A 16,970-nucleotide genomic window follows, 5' to 3' on the forward strand; every position below is an offset into this window, starting at 1 on the left:
AGACAATGCGGTTGATAAAAACTCAAGTGATATGTGTATAGACGATTTTGTTAGCTCAATTTAGGGTTAAGGGTATAGATCTGGTAGGAGATGAAAAGGTATGTTTAACACAGGTAGGAAAAAAATTGAATTTGGAGGTTAGAGTAACGGGCTGTGATTAAAAACCATAAACCGCGAGGAGATACTCGGCCTTAGCTCTCTCGTGTTGCTAAAAGAGAAGAAATATGCTCCAGTTTTTCCTTTGCAGTAGCCGTGAGGCAGATAGGAATCCGTCATCTGGCTACTACGGAATCAGGTGTAAATGGTTGTTCCTTCTGTGATTAGTTAGACAGGGTGGAGGAATTGTTACCCTGTTGCTAAGGAAAAAGGAAGGGGCTGTCCCCAGTTGCCATGGTGACAAGGTAAGAGCGTTCCCTCGGTACCACCATAAATTTATGAGGCGGTTTCTTCTCCTTGTTGCTATGGCAATGTAGAGGGACTGTCTCGTCGCCCCCCGCCGCCCCCCGCCGCCGTCGCTAAGACAAGGTGGAGGTTGGGGCTGTCCTTCCCTCGCCGCCCAGTTGCCTTGGAGACGGCGGGTGCCCTGGCCCCGCCCCGCTCGGACTGACAGCGGTGGCCGCATCGCGCCTGCGCAGTGCTCTCTTCCCCCGCAGTCCCTGTGCGTTGAGCCAGAGACCGCGGCGGCCTCTGCTAGGACCCTTCGCCCCGGAGCCGCCGGCCGGAGCCGCAGCCTCAGTCGCAGCGCCCCCGCCGCCTGTCCCCCGCCCCGCCGCCTCCGCCGGAGCAGCCTCGCGCACTGTGAGTCCGGGCCGAGGCGACCGACGCCGTGGGGCTGAGTCAGCGGGAGGCCCGGGCCCGGGCTGGGGGAGGGGAACCCGGCTGCCCCCCTCGCCTCCCCACCCGCGCCCCCGCCCCCCAACCGCGCCTCACCCCCGCCGCCTCTCTCCCTCCGTCCCTCTCTCTTGGGGTTCACGCGGCGGCCGTCAGGCCTTCGAGCCACTCCCCCTCCTTGCCCTCCCTCCGGACCCACCTCGGGGGCTCCTTCCCCACTAGATGTGGCGCCACCGCACCTCCACCCCGGACTGATCCCCCCGCGTCGCCCCAAACTGCCTCCGGTCCGCCCTTGTCGCTTCTCCTTACTCCTCTTGGGCCTGACACCTCCGGCCTCTCTGGTTTTCCCCAGTGATATGCCAGAAAAAGAGTGACAAGGGAGAGGGCGAGGGGAGACTTGGGGGAGGGGGGAGCATTCTGCCTGCCCAAACCTTGGGGCCTCAGGTTTCTTACCCACACAGTCCTGCCCTGACTGGTGTGGGGAAGCAGGTCTGGACAGTTCTGACTGACTGCTAAGAGCTTCTGGGGCTTTCGGAATAGATTTTGCTGAGAAGGACTCAACCCCGTGATGATGATCGGCTACTGTTTAGTGAACACCCGCTGGTGCATGGTGGCCTTCTAGTGGGCTGGGCTGTTGCCTTGGCAGGTGCTACCGAGAAGAACTAGAGGGAGTGGGGGGGGGTGCGGAGGTTGAGTTGGGGAGCTGAAGTTCCTGCGCTTCCAGTGTGTTGTGAAGAAGCATCTTGCAGTACTCTTTAGTATGCATTTATTTATTTACTTACTAACTTACTTACTTACTTACTTACTTTGCAGTACAACCCTGGTATAATGTGAGGCCTGATACCACCCATAGCAAGTGCTTACTGTTTGTTGAGGGGCTGTGGCAGGACTTAATCTCTGATACCTGTAAATTCCATGCAGTCACCGACTGGGTGACAGTGAGTTTTAACATAACGTGCAGAGTGAAGAGGAAGGAGAAGAACCAGGACTTCCTCTGTGGTATAGGTCTGCGGCCTGTACCCCCCACCTCCTGCAGCTGTGAGTCTTTGTGGGGGCTGTCACCCGATAGGGGTTCCAGCATATTTGGACAATTCCCTGGGTTATGTTTGCTACCAATCCACCTGCCCACCCTGCATTCCCTGATTTTGGAGGATCCCAGACTGTTTTCTTTTTCCAGCAGAAATTGAGCTCAAGTCAGAATTGGTGCTCGCAGCCAGGGCTCTCTTAATAAACGTGCCTCAACTCGAGGGCTCCTAACTACTATGCATGTACCTCACTGCCAATATCCTTTGATTCTTTTTTTTTTTTTTTTTGGCTTCCAGATTCCAGTGTACTGTTAGCAAATATGTGTAAATATCAGGCAGTTAAACCCTGTACAAGAGGCTTTGCATTTTTTTACTCCAGGCTGCCAAAGGAGTAGATAGTTTACTTTTAAAAATCATGGCGAAGGACCCACTAATTTGCAGTTTTGGGGATTGCAAACAGTGAGAAACAATGATTTTGCTCCTTGACTTTGCTCAATCATGGCCTATTGGCAGCCTCCTCAGAGCCACTCCCCACCCCCATGCCCATCAGATTAGTTTACAGTAGCAAAGACGGCTGTTGCCCTAGTTTTAAACATAGAGATGAAGTTCAGGAAAACTACAGCCCCCATGCAGCAATGCAGTTTCTTCTGTTTCGAATGCCAGTCTGGGGTTTGGCGGGATGCACCTGCCTGCGGGGTGATGGGAGCTGTGGGGCCTGAGAGTTACATTCCTTCTGTGTGGTCCTCTGTGTTGCATAGCTCACCGAAATACCCGGGCAGGGCAGGAGCAGACAGCTGTGCCGGAGAGCTGCTCCTCCTGGGCTGAGTGTATTTTGGGAATCAGCAATAGTACTGGGGTGGAGGGTTGTGAATTAAGAAGCAAGAAAATGTGTCAAGGCTAGATAGATGAGGAGGGTGTGAGTAAAATGTTCCCTTTCCAGTTTGCTCTGGGACGGGACATTTTCAGAGCATCACAGTGGTTTTTATATGGGTTAATTTGCCTTTGAAATCCATACCAGTGTTTTATGAGACAATGATGGAATGCTTTTTAAATGGCTACTATTGGGAAACAGACTAATGCCTATGTCTCGAATGTTGCCTATCCAGTTGTTACTGAATGTAATTGTTAAGATCAGGGAGAGAGACACAATTTGAATGAAGTTAGACCTAAATCTATGTAATCTATATGGTGGTTTTGTAGCATTATATCCCTTTGATTCTAAGACACACCAGCAATTTACCAACGCTTTTTAGTAAAACAATTTAACACAACCAGATCAAAATATATATGTTGATTCTAAGGCACATCCTAATTTCGGGAACAGTAAAGTAGCCAGGATGTGGCAAGATTTGAAGGAGGGATTTGTGTGTTTTAGAACTGAGGAAGGGTGATATTTATAATATTTCTGGGTGTGTGATGATGCCATTACTGACCTACCATCCTGACAGTGCATGCATTGTGAGGACGGATTTCTTCCAAGTCCTTCCTCCAAGTTAGCCCACATTATGGGGTTATGTGTGTAAGACAATTGACTGTCATTAGGTACAGTAGTTGGCTACTCAACAGAGGAAAGTTCCTATGTGGGAATCCAACCCAAGGCCTTATTATGGTATCTTCCAGAAGCTGAGCCAACTAACTGGCAGCAGTGTCTTATGAGCTATACATGAATTTGGCTAGGGTAACATCTTTCAGAGGCTGAACAGAAAATATTATTTTTCTCAAGCAGAATGCATTTGCCCTGATTTGTTTACAGATACATTTATAAAGATCCTAAAGTACATGCCCAACCCCTGTACGATGTTAGAAGTAGAGGGGACTTCAGATGATATAGCTCAATGTTCTCATTTCCAGATTCTAACATGAGACACCAAGAGTTAAGCGATTTGCCTAAAGTCACCCAACTAATGTAAAAAGTATGTGAAAACACTTTGTAAACTGTGTACACTGTACAAATGAATGTTGGTGGTTATTAGTGGCTGAGTCAGGATTAGCACCCAAATTTCTAGAGCTAGTCTGCAATACTACATTGTCTCATCCCTCATGTTTAGTATTCAGAGGATTTTAATAAAAATAATTTAGTAGTCTGTAATTAGTCCTGTAGACAAGGACTTGTTTTATTGTCAGAGATGTTGCAGAGCTAGGTAAAATCTAGTGTCACACTGTCTAATTGAATATTCTTGCCACCTTAAAAATAATAATTTTGCCTCACACACTCTGACTCTAGGAAGGTTTTCCCTTCCAAACTTTGCATCATCTACTATAAAATAAATGTGAAGGTGGGGGCTTGTAGGCCTCTCAACTTGGCATCTGTGAGGCCCCTGCATCCCAAGAGGCAGGGTGCAGGGGGCCAGGAGGGGCCAAGAGGAGCAGTAAACTGGATTATCTTCCAGCTTCCAGCCTGGAACCTTCTATAGTTCCCGGAAGCCCCAGGGAGATTTCTAACCTTTCTCCTGGAGAAAGTGAGGTAGTCTGGCCTCTGGAAGCAGACAGACCTGAGTTCAAATGCTGGTCCTATCACCTCCTGGCTGTGTGGCCTTGGGGGGCTGTGGAACCTCTGCGTGCCCATTGCTCCCCTGAAAGCCTGGGATGATAACTGTATGTTTTGCAGGGTGGTCATGAGGGTGAAATGAAAGAAAGTATGCAGCACGCCTGCTTAATAAGACGTAACAATCACGATTTCCTGTTGCTAGGGTATAGAATTTAAAAAAATACAAATTTGTATCATGTCTTAAGTCCATCTTGGACCCTCATTTCAGTAGCCCCCACCACCCAGCAGCACTCTCCTGGTGTTTGACACGCTCAGAGAGAAGATTTGTCCCATGAAGACCTGGCACTTGCAGTGTTATTCCAACTGCCAAAATAGGAGTATATGAAATGCCCCTTTGTATCCATGTATTCAGCTGACCTGGTTATCTGAAAGACTAGCAGGGCAGGAGCACTTGCCCGGGAGAGCACAGACTTGGTGTGTTTGTGTATGTCATGGGGGCGGTTAGTCCTCCAGTTGGGGAGGCCAGTCTGGGGAGCAAGCTTAATTGGAAATGAAAAAGCTGCTGAGCTCTCCCTTGTGACTAAATCTCCCATGGCCTTCATTCACTTTCTCTTCTGTTAGAGGTGTAGCTCTCCTCCATGACTTTGCTCGGGTCAGCTTCTGCATCTGTCCAGGAGATCTGGAGGGCCAGGCAAAGGAGCTTTCCATCCTAGCAGGGAAACCTCCTTTCTAGTGAAGAGAAGTAAAGGGAGGTCGTTTGGGATGGCAACATTTCCAGATGGGGTCAAAGGCAGAGACTACCCAGTAATTAAGGAGCCAGGCAAGCCATTCAGGTAGAACACAAATGAACTTAAATTCATATAAATTTCATTTGGGAAGAAAATACGAAGGTATAGGCATCTAAAGACTGAAAAGGGATTAAACACAGTAGGTTTTACCTCTTGGAAGAATTTTGGTGTGGAGGAGGGAAAGGGAGATTCAAAGGAGAACTTTTACTTTATGTGCTTCTATATGTGAATTGTTATAAGCAGCATGTATGTTTTTGTAATTTCATGCAGACGAACAGAGTTAGCAGCGGCTGTTTTTCAGTGAGTACATTTTGATACAAAAGAAGGCTTTGCCTTGGGGCACCTGGGTGGCTCAGTCATTAAGCGAGTGTCTGCCTATGGCTCAGGTCGTGATCCCAGGGTCCTGGGATCGAGCCCCCTGCTCGGAGGGAAGCCTGCTTCTCCCTCTCCCACTCCCCCTGCTTGTGTTCCCTCTCTTGCTATGTCTTTCTCTGTCAAATAAATAAGTGAAATCTTAAAAGAAGAAGAAGAAGAAGAAGAAGAAGGCCTTGCCTTTTCTTGAAGCCTTCAATACAACAGGCAGATAGGGTTAGACTGCTTCCCTCAGGCAGTTTGCACCAAGTCAGTCGTAAGTGAGGGCAGGAAACTCCAAAGTGGCTACTTCCCTGGCAGCCCAAGATGCTTCATTGACCTGCTGCCTACCCACCTCTTTCTCCTGTTTTCCTTCCCTTCTTAAGAATAGTCCCTCCTCTTGCCCAGTTGAAGTCATCATTACTATTCCAATATGCTAATTTAATTTTCAACTACTGATGAAATGCCATCTGACCAGATGACCTTTATGAAAAATCCGTGCCCCTTACTTTACATCAAGGAAACTTGAAGTTTAGGGGCGCCTGGGTGGCTCAGTCGGTTAGGCATGGGCCTTCCTTTCGGGTCATCCCAGGGTCCTGGGATCGAGCCCCGCATCAGGCTCCCTCCTCGGCAAGGAGCCTGCTTCTCCCTCTCCCTCTGCCTGCTGCTCCCCCTGCTTGTGCTCGCTCTCTCTGTCAAATAAATAAATAAAAAATATTAAAAAAAAATAGGAAGGCTTGAAGTTTAAAGGACCTCCGGCTGAAGTGCTGACACACTCTAGCATTAGCTGTGTTTTTGATCAGACCTAGCCGATAGAGCCCACAGCTCATTCAGTAACTGCTCCTCCTAGGAAATAGATGATCTTTGACAAAATAATTACATATTATTGAGCTTTAATCTTCCCATAAGTTGGTCAATTGTGTTTCCTAGCCAGGTGTCCTATTTATTATAGAAAGAAGACACACCTATCATTTGGACACGTGCTTTGGCTTGCTAACCAGGAGTGAGGATGGGTTATGCTGAGTAATCCACATTCCATCGCCTAATCTCCCCTCTGGCCAAGAGTACAAATTTGTGACAGTTGGCCAAGGTTGGTGAGACATTCTGTTGACAAGGATGGTTTTTCCTCTGTGTTGAGTTGACCAGCCAATACTAGCCTAAGCCCTGTATCTTTCTCACTAGCATCATGTCCTACCAACTTTGCTAAACAGGCATGACATAACATTAGCGTTTTGAGCTCTGAATGCTTTATTTGCCTGAAGTAAATAGGACTTGACCTATTAAAATATTTCAATTCCAAGTAAAATTATTTTTTTCCTGAAATTGTTTCCTGTGTATGGGAGATACATACCACTGTGTGATGTTTAAAATAACTGAGCAAGAAGCATTGCTTCAAATCTGACCAGTAATTTTGACAATGTATATCAAAAGCCTTAAAAGGACATACATCCTTGAATGGAGCACTGGGTGTTATGCACAAACAGTGAATCATGGAACATTACATCAAAAACTAATGATATAATGTATGGTGATTAACATAACATAATAAAATAAAATTTAAAAAAAGAACATACATCCTTAAATCAGAAATTATGATTCTAAGAATATTTAGAAAATCAAGGGTGTTTACAAAAATACTGTACAAGGATTTTTATTAATGTAACATTATTAATAATATCTAACAGTTAAAACAACTAAAGGGTCAACAATTAGGGATTGGTCAGGTTTACCCAGATAAAATACTGCACCAGTGCACATGCATGCACGTGCGTGTGTGTGCGCGCACACACACACACACACACACACTGAACATACATTAAGAATCTTTTAGAATATTTGTTGATACCAGAAACTTTTGATATAATAAGTGAAAAACAGATGTAAAATAGTATGTTGAGAATGATACCATTTTTATAAAGAAAAATGTGAAAAAGTACTAGCAGAGCATTTGCCAACCATACATGATAATCTTGAAGTAATGGGATATAAATGAACAGGTTGTTTTGGTAGTGCTTTTCACTATTTTCCAAACTTTTCTGTGTTAGCAATTATAACTTTTATTATAAAACTTTTTTTTAAGATTTTTATTTATTGGAGAGAGAGAGAGCATGAGCGGCAGGGTTGGGGGGCAGAGGGAGGGGGAGAAGCAGGCAAGCAGGCTCCCCTAGGAGCAGGGAGCTCGATGGGGGGTGGGGCTGTACTCGGGGCTCCATGCCAGGACCCCAGGATCATGACCTGAGCCAAAGGCAGACACTTAACCCACTGAGCCACCCAGGGGCCCCTATTATAAAACTTTTAAGTCAGTGCTTTCTAGATTCCATATAGTAGAGTAATCTCTAAGAAAATCACAAGATATTTAATCTACTTATTATTATTTCGTTTCACCATTGTCAAGATTAATGAAAAACACATCTCAAAGGTGTTTCTTTAGATACTACTTTATTTCTTCTTTGAAAGAGAACATGGAGTATTATTGTGTGGGTATGTGACTTAAAAACATGGCCTAGTGGGGTGCCTGGGTGGCTCAGTTGTTAAGCGTCTGCCTTTGGCTCAGGTCATGATCCCAGGGTCCTGGGATCAAGCCCCGCATCAGGCTCCCTGCTCGGCGGGAAGCCTGCTTCTCCCTCTCCCACTCCCCCTGCTTGTGTTCCTGCTCTCGCTGTGTCTCTCTCTGTCAAATAAATAAAATCTTAAAAAAAAAAACAAAAAAAAAATGGCCTAGAAATGCCCAAGTCCATCATCCAGAGAAGTAATCTCTCTTGACTCAAATGAGCTGTAAAAAAAATTTATGAAAAGAAAGTACCTTTTTTTTTAAAGATTTTATTTATGTGAGAGAGAGAGAAAGAGAGAGAGAGAGCACGAGAGGGAAGAGGGTCAGAGGGAGAAGCAGACTCCCTGCTGAACAGGGAGCCCGATGCGGGACTCGATCCCAGGACTCCAGGATCATGACCTGAGCCGAAGGCAGTCGCTTAACCAACTGAGCCACCCAGGCGCCCTAAAAAGAAAGTATTTTAAGATAGTTTTCTTTGCCTCTTACCTTTTGCTGTTTAAATTTATCAGAAAGTTTCAGTAAAACCCTGTATAACAGGGCTCTGTTTGGGGTGGGCTTTCTTCCCCCATGTCTATTCAGATTCTCTGGATTCCCGGTTCCCCCGTGTCTTGGGGACCTTATCTGAGGCTTGCTCTCATGTTTTGCTGCTTGTATACCTATCTGAACTCTTTCTGAAAGACTGTGCTCAAGCCTGCCGCAGGCTCCTTCCTCCCTTTGCCTTTGGCCATGTTCTGTTCAGCCATCAGCTCAGAGGTCGTTCTTCCTCCAAGGATAGAGAAGGTTGGATGCCTGCCACTAGCCACCTGATGGGCAGAAGCCCTCCGCAGGGACAGACTGGGCAGTTCCCTCTTCACTACACCGGGTCCATGGAGCTCCTAGCTAGGAAGGGAGGGCTGGCCCAGTAGCTGTCCTCTCGCCTGATCTTTCCTGTCCACACACACATTGTACGCTGCCTCCATGGCCCCGCCCAGAGGACTGATTCCTGTCTTCCACTAGTGGTGGTGTCTGCTCACCTCAGAGCACTGGGCATCCAGGTTTTAGAGCTGAGGGACGTGTGGCCTGTCACACAGTGCTGCCGTAAATGTTTGCTGAGCAGAATCTGCCTCTTTTTCCAGATGGTTCTGACTACCCAAACATTTGTCCCAGATGGGGTGGAGGCCTTCCTAGCCTCCTGGGATTATTAGTGAAAACTCTTTGGGTATGGCTAGCTGGAGAAGCTCCCCACTTGGCGAGAGCGATCGTCAGAGAGGCATTCATCTCCTCTTGAGGGTGTGGTTGTCCTGGTCACCTTGTCATTTAAATGGGGTTTCCTGATTGGTAGGAAACGAAATCTTAGCTGCTCTGAGTCAGCAAGATCATAGTTGGACTAACGTGTGTTGTGCCATGTGAAAGGGGCAGGCCTTAGACCACTGGATGATTTTAAATATCTCCTCCCATGTGAGGAGTGTTTCCCTGAAGACTTATCTCCCCTGGTATAATATGCACTGTGTAGCCAGACTTTTCTGCAGTACCAGACTCTTGGCAGGCAGCCACCACCCCCAGCCCCTTCCTTGTAGATTATTGCCACTTATCAGAGACTCTCTGATTTAGTCTCTGATTCGTTCTGATTTTAGATGGGTAGAGTTCACAGTTGAAAGCTTCCAGTTTGGGCATCCTATTACCACCTTTAAGTGACAAGACCACTGAAAAGTACAGAGATGTGTTATGCTGGCCCCAAAATAGCAAAAGGTGCAGTGTTTTGAGACTAGATAAGACTTGTATTCCCCAGGGTGCCTGGGTGGCTCAGTTGGTTAAGCGACTGCCTTTGGCTCAGGTCATGATCCTGGAGTCCCGGGATCGAGTCCCGCATCGGGCTCCCTGCTCAGCAGTGAGCCTGCTTCTCCCTCGGACCCTCCACTCTCTCTCTCTATCTCATTCTCTCTCTCAAAAAAATAAATAAAATCTTAAAAAAAAAAGACTTGTATTCCCCAGAAAATATAGTTTCCAGGTTTATAGGTTATTCATATACATTTACATATTTTCTTCTCAAGGCTTTATTCTAAATATACCCTCAGCACGTACTCCCCAGGTCCTTTCTGTTTTGTATTCTTAGTCACCATGGGATTTAAAAGAAATGAGACTTAACCCATCTCCATGAGGAGATCATAGTGTGACTTGGAAGATAAGATGCATGTGTGGAATGACCAGTATATTTGACAACATCAGATGTCAGCAACACATCTGTGGTGCTTTGTTGTGTAAGAAGTGGTCTTTGTGCTTAAGGAACTTGGCTAACATTCTGTTGAGAGTTGGACAAAAATGATATAAGTCACCATAATACAAGGGGATGGAAACTCCAGCAGTGATGGGAAGGGGTGCTTTGGTAACCCAGAAGGGGGAGTGACCCTGAGCCTGTGAGAACTGGGAGGGCTTCAGAGAGAGAGATGCACTGGGTTGGATGATGCAGGATCCTGTCCACCAGAGGACAGATGAGTAAGAGAGTTCAGGTAAAAGAAATGAAAAGAACAGTGCATTTGTGTGTCATTAGTACTATAGAGTCTAAATTCAACAAGGATTCTGAGAGGAAAATAATCATTGTGAACTGAGGTAACTGGAAAAGACTTCACAAAGGAAGCAGAGCCTGAGCTTGCCCTGAAGGTAAGCAGGCTTTCAGGAGACAGGACAGCAGAGAGGGCTTTCCAAGAGACAAGGCGTCCGCCAAGGAATGACTGGGAGTGAATGTGATGAGGACCATAAGCAGGTCACCGTTACCAAATTGAGGGTGTGACAGTTTGGGACAACATTGGTGACATCAGCCAGAAGTTAGGTAGTTGAGGAGATAATTTGGAGAGAAGTTTCATTTCAGACGTGGAGAACCAGAGGTGACAGTTGGAGACCTCTAAGCGGAGTGATCACATAGAACCAGAAGCCGAGGGTGAGGCTGGGATGGAGCTACAGACTGAGAGTGAGCGGCGCAGAGGGATGGCTGCCCTGAAAGGGGCTCTGTCCAGAAGGCTGGGGTACAGAGCACCAAGACCAGCGCTCCAAGTAATAGGCTTCAAGAACTGTCCACCATTAGGAAAAAAGCAAAGAGGTGTGGGGAAGTTAGGATGGTTCCTCAGCAAGGGAAGAGAAAAGAGAAAGATGTCAAGAAGAGAGAGTCAGTGCCACCGGCTTAACTAGACTCAAGGATCTATCCAGAAGAAAATCATGACGATTGCTGAGGGTGGGAGTCCAGTAAAAGACTGAAGATGGAGGCCAGATTGGGTAGTGTAAAGGGGGGAACTGGGTAGAGGGACAACAGAGGCAATGGATGGTCATCAGAGAGTGGCAACAGGAAAAGGCAGAAAAGTAGTTACCAGAAGAAGCAGCAAGATCAAATTTTTTATTAGTGTAATTCTCTTCTTTATCAGCAAATGCATATAAAAATTTAATGAGTGCATTTTTGCTTATATAACTTTTATGTATTAAAATCTGCTTCATCTGCAGATTTCTCTGTATCAACATAATCCATGTATGTGTCACTTCAAATATCCCATTCCAGTACACTCATCTTGATGAGCACTGAGTAATTATATGGAAGTGTTGAATCACTCACTATATTGTACACCTGAAACTAATATAACACTGTATGTTAACTACACTGGAATTAAAGTTAAAAAATAAATAATAAAAATAAAAATAAAAACAAATATCCCATTCCTTCTGTGGTGTTCCATTATATCAATAACCAAAATATGCTGAACTATCAATCTATTACTGGGCAATTGGGGTATTTCCAACATTTTGCAAGTTGCAAGTATAAATATCTCTGCTCTGAACATCACTGTACAAGCCACTATTTTTCTTTTGTGGGTTATTTCTTCAGAGTATATCCCATACAGTGGAATTCAGAGGCAAAGGGTACAAACAATGCTGGATTTTGTTTTGGTTTTGACTTTCCCATTTGGCCCATTCCCCCACCCCTCTTCCTCTGGCAACCTCCAGTTGCTCTCTGTATTTGTGGGTCTTTTTCTGCAGGGGTTTTTTAATCGAGATAGAATTGACTCATAACACTGTAGTGGTTTCTGGTGTACAACATAACGATTCGATATTTGTATGTATTGTGAAGTGATCACCAGGACAAGTCTGGTTAGCCTCCATCACCACACATAGTTACAAATTGTTTTTTGTTGTGATGAGAACTTTTAAGATTTGCTCTCTTAGCAACTTTCAAATATACCATACAGTAAATAACTACAGTGACTGCACTGTGCATTATATCCCCAGGACTGACTTTTTGACCTTCATTCATTTCCCCCACCCTCCATACCCCATCTCTGGCACCCATCAGTCTGTCTCTGTATCCATGAATTTGGTGTTTTTAGATTCCACATACAAGTTTTTGTCTTTCTCTGTCTGACTTATTTCACTTGGCACCGTGCCCTCAAGGTCCATCCATGTTGTTGCAAATAGCAGGATTTCCTTCTCTTTTATGAATGAACAATAGTCCATTCTATATGTTACCCCATTTTCTTTATGCATTCATCCATCAGTGGATATTTAGGTTGCCTCCATGTTGTTGTTGTTGTACTAGGCTTATTACGCATTGTTCTCCATGGTGATCCAGCCAGCTTACAATTTGAGTAAGAGTTTGGGATTGACTTGGAATGCTTGCTGATAATAAGGCGATCTGAACACGTGTAATGGCAGAAGGGAGAAGGAGTTATTTGAGGAAAGTAATTTGGGTGCAAGAGAGAAAGGGAGCAAATGGGGAAGATCTTGGGGACACCAGGGAAGGGGTAACCTTGCAGAGGAGGGAAGGGTTGCCTTCCACTGAGACTGGTAGGGGGAGAGGGTGTGGCTCTTTCTACCCATGACTTGCAGGGTGAAGCCCAGGGGAGATGAGTGGCGTTCCTGCTAAGAAAAGACCTTTTCCTCAGTGAAATGGAGCCAATACCACTTGCTGAGGTAGGGCTGAGGTCTTGAAGGTCTGAATTAACCGCTGTAAGAAATGAGCCTGGGCGTATGAGAGATGAATAGAAGTCTTGTTCAGGGCCGAGGGCTGACTTGGACCCAGGGATCCCTAAGAGGCTCAGTCTCTGAAGTCCTCTACCCTGGGGAGCAGCAGTGAGTGGCCAGCAGCAAGGGCAGGGTCATGTTCGGCCAAGGTTTCTGAGGAGGCAGAATTTAAGATGGCATTGAAGCAGCTGGCCCTAAGGTCAGAGGTGGAGGGAAGAGCTACAAATCTAAGAGAGGCGTTGGTTGTCAGCAGAAGGAGGGGGCAGAATAATTACAGGCTCAATGAGAACAGAAGGCAGGTTTGGAATATGAGGGATGAGTAGTAAGGAGGTTATTGACAGAAGAAGATTTTAATTTTAAAATTTGGAAGACACTGCTTTTACTTTTCATTATTTACCTTGGTGTAATGTTTGCGGTGTTTTTACATGGGCAGGTATTACCAATAACATTTTTTAAAAAGACTTATTTATTCGAGCGAGAGAGTGAGAGAGCGAGCAGGGGTTGGAGCAGAGGAAAAGGGAGAGAGAGAATCTCAAGCAGACTCCACACTGAGCAGGGAGCCCAATGCAGGGCTCGATCCCACAACCCTAAGATCATGACCTGAGCCAAAACCAAGAGTCAGACGCCTAGCTGACTGAGCTCCCCCCAGGGGCCCCATCAGTAACATTTTTTTAAAACTAATTTAACATCTGGGGGGTTGTGCCTCCAGAGTGTGGCTGGACCACTCTGAGATTGATGAAGGAGAAAAGAAGATGCAGGAGGATCCCAAAGTCTGGCTTGCTAAGTGTTAAAACTGCCAGGTGTCTCTGCTTATCAACCAAGAGCTCCTGTGGTCACAGCTCATCACTGCAGGGTGGCCCCCAGCCACCAGCCTATAAACACCCACACACCAGTACTGTTTCAAACCAGAGGACGCCGACCTTCCCTAGGCTTGGCAGCATTTTCAACGTGATGTCCTGTGGTTCTGGCTGCTTCCAACCCTCTGACCAGGTGCCCTACAGAACCATTCCTCTCCGGCCTCTGTCAGTGAGGGTTCTTCCCTCAGGCAGATCAGCCCCTTGCCAGGAACACAGTTTTGGGTTTTTTTGTTTGTTTGTTTTTCTTTTGTTTTTAATAATTTTTTATTTTTATGTTAATCACCATACATTACATCATTTGTTTTTGATGTAGTGTTCCATGATTCATTGTTTGTGCATAACACCAGGAACACAGTTTTGTGAGTGTAGTGGGGCTTCTGTGTCAACCTCACAAATCCCCTCCCTGGGTGCTTTGTGCAGTGTACAAACTCTGTGTCTGTATACAGCAACCCTGTTTCTCTTCTTGCCTGTTTTGAAAGAGGCCCTTCCCTCCCGACCCCTCTTTTTCTTTTTCTTTTTTTTTTTTAAAGATTTTATTTATTTATTTGAGAGAGAGAGAGAACGAGAGATAGAAAGCACAAGAGGGAAGAGCCGACCCCTCTTTTTCTCATGTGCTCCTAGATCATCCACTTTGACCCTGACCCTGACTGACACCCATGGCTGTGGGCTGTAGTTCACTTGCTGGATTCACATTACCTCCAGGCTGCACAACCGAGCCATTTATGCAGCTCGCCCTTCACAGCAGTCACGGGGGCTGATAGCAGGGAGCTGAGCAAGGTGGAAACGCGTGGAAAGTCAGGTGCCGGCATCAACGTGGGGAGATGGAAAAGCCGGAGCCAGTGCTCTGCATTCTTTCCAGGGCCTTCAGCTAAGACTAAATTTTGCCTGGCCATTTTGTAAATGATGTTTCGTTAAAGCCAGCACTGAGCAGGAGTATGGCTCCCTGCCAGTCCCTACCAGGAAGGCACAAACAGCTTGCGGCACAGGCCTCAAGCCAGGTGGGGTAGGAGCTAACGTGCATTGTTTTGCATGTAGAATTTAATGGAATCTTTGTAAACATAGCCTCCTGCCATTGCTCTTTTCTCTTTTCTCCTAGGCAGCCTAGGTGAGAATAATTAGTCCTTGGCCCATAACTACTAACTGAAGAGGAACAGGACAACTGATAGGCTGCAGTCCATGAAAGAGCCTTGAACCTGGAGTTGGGAGGCCTGGGCTCAGAGTTATGTGACCGTGAACAAATCACATCTCTCCTTGATCCCGTTTCCTTTCGTGTAAAATGAGGGTTCTTTACATATGCTGTTCCCTTTCACCCGGAACATTCTTTCCTGGACTTTCTGGGCTGACTGTCCTTAACCTCGCGTGTCTGGGCCTAAATGTCATTCCCTCGGGGAAGTGTCTCATGACGTCCACCCCAACTCCACTACAGGCTGGGGCCCCGCTGACAGGCTTTTTCAAATTATGGATCACAAACTTTAATTGGTTGTGAGATCAATTTATTGGGTTGTAACCAGCATTTCGTAAATGAATAGACCAGAAAATGTCAGAGTGCAGAGTTCATAGTAAGAATAAGAATTGTTTAATGAAACTTTTGTTTTATTAAACATGTCTATATGTGTACATATATTTCTTGGATTATAATGTAAAATATATTTTTTACTAAACAGTTGAAAGGCATTGCTTTCAAAACACTCTAGTTCTATATTTTTCCTCTTAGCACTTAATGTGATTATAATTATAGAGTTATTTGTATGATTTTTTTAAAGATTTTTATTTATTTATTGAGAGAGAGAGAATGGTAGAGAGAGAGCATGAGAGGGAGGAAGGTCAGAGGGAGAAGCAGACTCCCCGCTGAGCAGGGAGCCCGATGCGGGACTCGATCCCGGGACTCCAGGATCATGACCTGAGCCGAAGGCAGTCACTTAACCAACTGAGCCACCCAGGTGCCCTATTTGTATGATTATTATATTACTATTTGTCCATTTCACTAGACAACAAGTTCCATGAGTCAAGGACCAAGACTGACTTACTCATCCACATCAGACCCAGAAATAGTTGAGGCTCAACAAATAAGCTCATCGCTGAATGAGTGGCTTTCTGAGGTGTGTTTTGTTGCCCTCGGTCCTATGTAGTCGTTCCTAGGAGTGAGTAGACAGTGACTGTAATGATAAACTAACGAGCCCTCGCGTTCATCCCTAATGGACGAGAGGACCAGAAAGAGCAAATCTCTGACTGCTCCTCTCCAGGTTGGGAGTGGCACTGGAACCCGAGAAGGCTCCAACCAGCTCCTCTCAGAGGCAACTAGGAAGCAGATACCACAACCACCCTTTATTCAATAAGGCCTCACTTGGGCAGAGTCAACTTTCCGGTAAGGTAGAGACAGAGACATTCAGGGAGCAAAACCCACCACATAATTTGTGCTTCCATGAAAAGAAAGCTGACTGGTCTAGCGCTGCCTCTCCCAAGGGTGCGTTTCTGGCCCTCCTGGGTGTGGGTGACCAGACCCTGACCTAGGAGCCCGCCAGGTTCCCAGGGTAGACTTCAGAAAGCCCTTTTCTCTCTGTAGCGCCTCCACCCTGCCCACCAACACTTCTGGAGAACTGATCTGCGTCATGGGGCATCTTTCTGAAGCCTACCAGTGTAACAGCAGGTACACTGTGCCTTCCCTGATGGAACAAGCCTCTGATTGTAGCCCAGAGAACTTCCTGTGGCCGGGAAGGCTCCATTAGCAAGACCCAGCCAGGCACCGCTCTGCCCAGAGCTCTTTGGGGATGTGCTAAAGGTTGTAACTCAAGAGGACTTGTGACTCTTGAGGGCACTAGGAACCCAATGATAACACAGGCCCTGTGAGGAGTATTTAAGAAGGTCCAATTTGCCCTTTTATCTTTAAAGCTTATCCTTTGAACTCAGTTGGTCCTGCCAGCACCTAGCTGTTTTGTGGACATTATGTTGCTTGCTGTCTGGAGCAGATGACCTCTCGGGGAGGGGGGAGGGAGGGGGACAAGGGAATAACTAGCTGTTTTAGAGCTCCCAGAACTGTTAGCTGCAACGTCTTAATGTGTACATTGTGTTCAGCTTGGTTTTCTGGAATTGGCAGCACCT

At 46.1% G+C, this 16,970-nt stretch overlaps 1 protein-coding gene across 2 annotated transcripts in view; it reads left to right on the top strand.

The window, feature by feature from the left end:
* The first annotated feature begins 640 nt into the window (after positions 1-640).
* The window catches only part of MAPRE3 (microtubule associated protein RP/EB family member 3), a 53,619-nt gene continuing 37,289 nt past the window's right edge, over positions 641-16,970 (top strand). For both annotated transcript variants that reach the window (XM_025867889.2, XM_073897129.1), the window contains exon 1: positions 641-798. The gene's annotated coding sequence lies outside the window, so the exon portion shown is untranslated. The remainder of the gene's footprint in view (positions 799-16,970) is intronic.

Source organism: Callorhinus ursinus, unplaced genomic scaffold (assembly GCF_003265705.2).
Source record: "Callorhinus ursinus isolate GAN/ISIS: 27379988/994484 unplaced genomic scaffold, GSC_fseal_2.0 scaffold10, whole genome shotgun sequence".
Classification (NCBI taxonomy): domain Eukaryota; kingdom Metazoa; phylum Chordata; class Mammalia; order Carnivora; family Otariidae; genus Callorhinus; species Callorhinus ursinus.